The 6,589-nt window shown below is 37.3% G+C and overlaps 1 pseudogene; it reads right to left on the bottom strand.

Annotated features, from left to right (window-relative positions):
- Positions 1-2,149: 2,149 nt before the first annotated feature.
- Positions 2,150-2,918, bottom strand: LOC124075648 (lysine-rich coiled-coil protein 1-like; annotated as a pseudogene).
- Between the last annotated feature and the right edge of the window lie 3,671 nt (positions 2,919-6,589).

The raw sequence follows: 6,589 nt of genomic DNA, 5'->3' as shown, positions 1-6,589 counted from the left end.
TTGTTTTGCTTTTTTTTGGAAGGTACAAAAACAAGCCCAGGGCATTCCGCATGCGAAGCACATGCTCTACTGCAAAGAAAACAAAAGGAGAGAGAAGCAAGATGCAGAGGCAGCAATGGCTAAGTGGCAAAATGGCTGCTTGTCTGAGCTGTTGGCTTTACTTACATCAATAGGTTACATTTGGCCACAATGTAAGATGTTTTGCTTAGGATTAGACATGTGCTCTGGCCAACCATGCATTGGTCATTTTAAGAGTGCCTGGGAAAGACTGCAAAATATTCCAGCTGTGGGAAACATGGCACCTGTTACCCCCTCCCGGGAGTTTTGTAGATGAACACAATACCTTTATTTAATTTATTTATTTATTTTCATGTGGTGCTGAGGATCCAACCCAGTGACTCTCCCGTATTAGGCAAGTACTCTACTACTGAACCACAATCCTAGTCCCTCAACTTGTTTCTGACATAGATTATGGTACCTTTCCACTTTCAGAAATCCCTGATTCAACATTCTCTGTCAGACCAAATCCATTCTTTTAGCAAACTTTTGAGGAGAGACAGAATTTTAAAACTTATAAATGAATAACCAAATTAATAGGAGACTTCTAACAGCTGAGTTTTCTGTGCTAGTATTGGTGCCTGAATCTTTGAATCTGTGCATGTGGGCAAATCTCTTAAGCCATGTAATTCTTAGGATATTTCATTAAGAAATTAATACTGAGGCTGGGGTGTAGCTCGGTGGTAGAGCACTTGCCTAGCATATGTGAGGCACTGGGTTCAGTCCTCAGCAATGCAAAAAAATAAATAAGATAAAGGTATTGTATCCATATACAACTAAATTAAAAAAAAAACTTAAAAAGAAATTAATACTACTTGTGGGCAAAAGAGTATCTTTTAATTAACATATTTGCCGAATATTCTGAATCAGAGATTGTAGCCTTTAAATTCAGTAAAACAATGTATTTGAAGATTCTCAATAATTTGAAATAATAAAAAAAATTTCCTTTTAGACTAAAAACTATGCTCTCACACTTGAGTCTAAACTCTCACAAAGTTTATATTTTCTATAATTATAATGAAAATTCTTATTTTATCTAGAGAGTGCATTAACTATAAGAGTTTATAATGGCCAGGTCCTTTAGATTAGATAGTGTTATAATACTCTCCAAAATATCTTGATGTGTAGCAGAAAGACAACTTCTTTGAGTCTTTTTTCCCAGAAACGAGAACACTTTATTATAAATATTTCCAGAATATTAACTTATTTCTTTAATATTTTTTAGCTATATATGGACACAATACCTTTATCTTATTTATTTTTATGTGGTGCTGAGGATCGACCCCAGTGCCTCACATATGCTAGGCAAGCGCTCTATCATTGAGCCATAACCCCAACCCCTATTAACTGATTTGAGACTCTTCAAAAATTCAAAAACTAATAAGTTTATTATTATTATAATGTATCTCATTTTCCACTTTCCAACCTAGAAAATATACTGCCAACTTAGATCTAACAAAGAAAAAAATCTGAATTGCTGAATAGAGAAAACAATGAATTTAAAAAATCCCACTCAAAACTAAGACAATCCCAACCAAGTAATAGATTCTGCAAAGTTTATTCGTCCTCCAATTTAAAATAAATGATCTCCCAAGGAAAAATAATCTCACTATCATGACAATTTGATGAATAAAAGCAGAGCCACTCTCTTAAAAAAAGAGAAATTACATTATATGCCAGAAAAAGGTAATAAGTGCTTTTAGAAAATGAGGAAATGCAGTAACTCCTATGTTGGGGAGCAGGCACCCAGAATGCTTCATGTTCCTGTGGCCTCTATTAAAGTATTTTTTCTTTTTTTTTTTAAATAACTTTTTAGTTGTCAACAGAGCTTTATTTTATTTATTTATTTAAATACAATGCTAAGTATTGAACCCAGTTGCTCACACATGCTAGGTAAGTGCTCTACCACTGAGCCACAACCCCAGGCCCTCTGTTAAGGTATTCTAATAGTACCTGTTGACAAAAGAAAAGCAATACAGATATGAACACCATAAAAACCATCTACTTAACACTCTCACTCACTCACTCTCTCTCTCTCTCTCTCTCTCTCTCTCTCTTTCAATTTAACCTCAGGAGAACCAGCTATAGAGTTTCAAAATCCAAGGATGGACTGGTCCCAAAGCATTTCACTCTCTGTCCTTTCCCTGCCTTGGTCCTTCTTTGTTTTTCTATGCTTATGATCTTCTTCCTGAGAGGCTATATCTCAGCACTTTTTTCTTTATTCACTAAGCTTTTCTCCACTGACCTGTGCAGTTTCTGTCTTCACCTTTGTTTCTTTGTTCTTGGGCCTGTCTAAATCTAGTTCCTCAGAACCACTTTTCCTCTGATGCTTGGGCCGCTTCTCCTCTGTTTTTTCTCTGCCGTTTTCTGGGTGCCTCTTCCTCCTCTGATGGAACTGTTTATGGCTGGCTCGATAGGCACTGGGATGATTTCTTGAGGAGAGGTTCTGTGAACTCTGAATTCTACCTCTTATGAACCATAATTATATTCTTGCTGAATAAGGCTCATGGGCACTGGTTTCTTTGAGAAACAGTCCTTGGGGAACTGATGGTACTCAGAGAGTCTAGTCTCAGCTTGCTGTCCTGAGCTGGTAAGCACTGAGGAAACTGGTTTCCCATTGTTTGTGAAATATTGCATGATCTTGGGTAGGTCTGGACAGTTCCAGATGGGAGTTTTTGATCAAACATTCTATATCTGGGTCTGGAATCAACCTCTTCTCTGTACCCACAGGTTTCCAAATAGTTCTCTATCATCTTCCTGGAACAAGTCTTGACTCTAACTAAGCCTCTGTCTTTCTGTGCTTTAATATAATCTTCAAGTTCATCTTGAAAAGAGTCATATGACTTCTTTGAATGCTTCATTAGGTTGACACAAAAGGATTCTCCTTATCAGGCTGAGAACTTGGTGCAGATATCTGATCATATTTATCCATTAATCATATCATATTTTTAGCATGAACTTTCTTCAGATAGTGAGGCTGTGTAAGAACCAGGGGGCTCAAAATAGGAATTCATTTATTATTCAAATGGAAGCATTGTTCCACAGATGCCTTTTATAAAAAGTATATGTCTTTGGCCAGGCATGTTGGCACACGCTTGTATTCCCAGTGGTTGGGGAGACTGAGGTAGGAGGACTGCAAGTTCAAAATCAGCCTCAGCAACTTAGTGAGACCCTAAGCAACTTAGCAAGACCCTGTCTCAAAATAAAAAGGACTGGGGATGTGGCTCAAGAGTTTAAGCACTCCTGGGTTCAATCCCTAGTACCCAAAAAGAAAAAGAAAACAAACAAAAAGTTCAGTCTTTGTTCATTCAATGTGTTGTCCTTTAGGAGGACAACCATAACCCCATCCCAGCCACCACCCAGAGCAAGTGGGCCCAGAGCAGGAGACAGAGACATGGCCTCCAGGCCTCTGGAGGGGAAGATGCCACCATCACCAGGCTATGACTGGGTACCATCCTACTTGGAGTCTTTAAGGAATATGGAGTTTTTATACAGTACAAGTTAAGGATCAGAAGTCAAAACACCTAATTTGAGTCCAACTTATAAATATTTAGGTCAAGTCAGTTACCATTTGAAGACCCGGGTCAGTCATCTGTAAAAAGTGTATAGCATCTAACTCATAGAGACATCATTAGGATTAAATGAAATAATACATGCTGAATCACTTGGAATGCTACATAAATTGCTAGTCAAATAAAGTTTATCTTAATACTCATTTGAAATCTTTGCTCAACATGTTATTGCTATTTTTCTGAGATATGTTGACATCTTTTCTTCATTAAATCTAGCATAAAATATGTTTTTTGAATCCTGAGAATTCTATTCTGATTCAGAATCATTGATAATATTTTATTTTAGATTCTAGGAACTCCTGGGACAATACTTTGACAATCAGTACTCTAATCCTGAATAAACTATATTACCACAAACACCAGAACTAAACTGAAGAGAATTTTTTTTTTCAGTACTGAGCGCACTCTTCCACTGAGCTACATCCCAGCCCTTTTTAGTTTTTATTTTGAGACAGAGTCTCACTAAGTTACCAAGGCTGGCCTCAGACTTTGATCCTCCTGCTGCAGCCTCCCAGCAGCTGGGATTGTAGGCATGAGCCACAGCATCTGGTAGGAGAAAAGTGATTTTATAGTGTTATTGGAGGAAGGAAAAGGGAGTGTGTCTGTATGTGTGAAATGAGGTGAATAGAGGTGGTGAAATTTTTCTTTTTCACAGTAGAAACATGAGACTCTTTCATAGTCAACAAATAATATCAAATAAAATATCAGTCAAAATGCATGGAAAGAACAGAATGCAGGAAATAAGGAGAGAGGAGAGGCGGCTCAGCAGCACACAGATTTATTTGGGATAAACCTGCAAAAGGGGGTCCCAGTGAGACTGAAGTCCATCATGTACTTACAGTCTGGGAAAGTTATAGGACAGTGAAGGGATGGGAACATTTTTGTGCTTTGGCTGTTACTAGGGGGATCTAGGGAAGGGGTCTTGTGGTAGTCACCATCATTCTTTGTGGTGGTCTCTGTTCCATGTTGAACAGGATGTTTCTCAAGATTTCAGTCCCCCAAATCAGTTTTTGTTACAGCGTATTATCTAGGGTTTAGGTCAGACTGACTGTTGCTCTGGGTCAGAGTGACCATGGGGTAACAGTTGTTCTAAGGTGGAGAATATATTTCAAAATGGCATTGCCTAAGTCAAGTTCTCCCTAATACAAATAACTTGAAAGGGTGCCACTGAGGAGTACAAACTGGGGATTGTAAAAACCATTTCATGTGTTAAAATTATTTCATGTTTATAAGTCATCAAATAGAAAGGTAGCTATTAATAAGAAAAAAACGGAGGCACCCTCTAACACAAACTTGTAGAAAAACATTTCTTGTCTCTGTAGACTCTACAATGCTGCAGATAATTTCTGAGATGAAATAACTTTTTTAAGAAAAAAATTTTTAGTTGTTGATAGAATTTTATTTATTCATATGTGGTGCTGATAATAGAACGAAATGCCTCACACATGCTAGGCAAGGCTCTACCAACTGAGCTGCAACCTCAGCCGTGAAATAACTTCTTAACAAGAACATATTTATAAAGAAAAAATTAGGGGCTGGGGTCATGACTCAGTGGTTAGAGCACTTGCCTAGCATGTGTGAGGCACAGGATTTGATTCTCAGCACTGCATATAAATAAATAAAGGTCCATTGACAACTAAAAAATATTTTAAAAAATTAAGGTCAACTACAGTTATAATTTTCTAGGTACAGTTGAAGTGTTTTATTATTTGATTTTTGCTGCATTGAATCTAGCTTGTTCCAAGATTTGTGTAGCTTTTGTTAATCATCTAGAAACTCAATTGCTTGTGAATGCTTACTGGTTTAGTTTGAATATGTAAGACTAGGTAATGAGGGTATGAACAATCACTTGAAGTCAACTAAGAAAGACCTCACATGACGAATGATCTGAAGTAGACTTTGAAGAAGAGAGGGAAGGACTCCCTAGCTACAGATGATGTGCAAGCAAAGACACAAAGTTCAGGAAGGAGAAAAGCATTAGCTTAAGCACTTCTGAAGAGAAATCAGGTGTGTGGACATAGGAGAGAGGAATAGAATTTCCTGTGATTTAAGCCTGGAGATCATGATAATGAGAAAACACTTGAGAAAGAAAAAGATGCACTCATCTTTTGAAAGATCTGACACAAGGACAGTGGTTATTTACTGTAAGCACTCTAATTAGGATTGAAGATACAGTTCTGGAGATAGCTGGAAACAATGTAGAGTATCCCAAGGGAAGAAGTCAAAGATAAAGGAAAGACTTATAAAGGAAGCTTCAATGGACATTTATGGTTCAAACTGGTAAAACCAGTTCAAACCAAACCAGAAAAGAGAAGGTCCCGAAGACAAAGGCCAATATAAAATATGCAAAGCAACAGTCAATACTGTCAAACAAACACAGCTTTCACTGTGGTCCTCCTCCTTTCATGGATGTTCAGGAAACACTGATTGACAGCACAAACACAAAGACTCAAAAGAGTTTGTTTGGGATTCAGAAAGAAAGTGACCACAGGAATAGAAATCCACTGAATTTCCCCAACAATTAGTAACCAGTGCTAGAGATGTATGATAACTTGCAACTCAAAAATATCCCATTTAATGGTCAGTTTTAAGTTTAAGGGTATTTTAAAATAAATCCTCAAGGCTAGTGGGAAGAGATCTTATTTCTCTGGTTGTTAAAACAAAACAAACATCCTGGCAATTTGACAGTTTACTCAAGATGGTAAGATAAAAATCCAGAGCCTGGCAATAAAGATGATGGCTGTAAAAAACTATCAGGGCTCACAATGGTGTTAAGCGGAGCTGGGGAGAGAAAAAGTAAGGAGAAATGGGGAAAGGTTATCAGTGGGCACCAAATTACAGCTGGAGAACGAATGTTTGGGATGCTATTGCACAGTAGGGTAAATATCAGTAACAATAATGTACTGTACATTTCAAAATCAAGAAATTATTTGAAATCTTTTCGTTATATAGAAATGATG

The sequence above is a fragment of the Marmota monax genome, unplaced genomic scaffold (genome assembly GCF_021218885.2).
Source record: "Marmota monax isolate L192 unplaced genomic scaffold, Marmota_monax_Labrador192_F-V1.1 WCK01_AAM20220418_F8-fsc00153, whole genome shotgun sequence".
Classification (NCBI taxonomy): domain Eukaryota; kingdom Metazoa; phylum Chordata; class Mammalia; order Rodentia; family Sciuridae; genus Marmota; species Marmota monax.
Note: the sequence above shows the minus strand (reverse complement) of the source record. Positions and strands in the feature narration are given on the sequence as shown.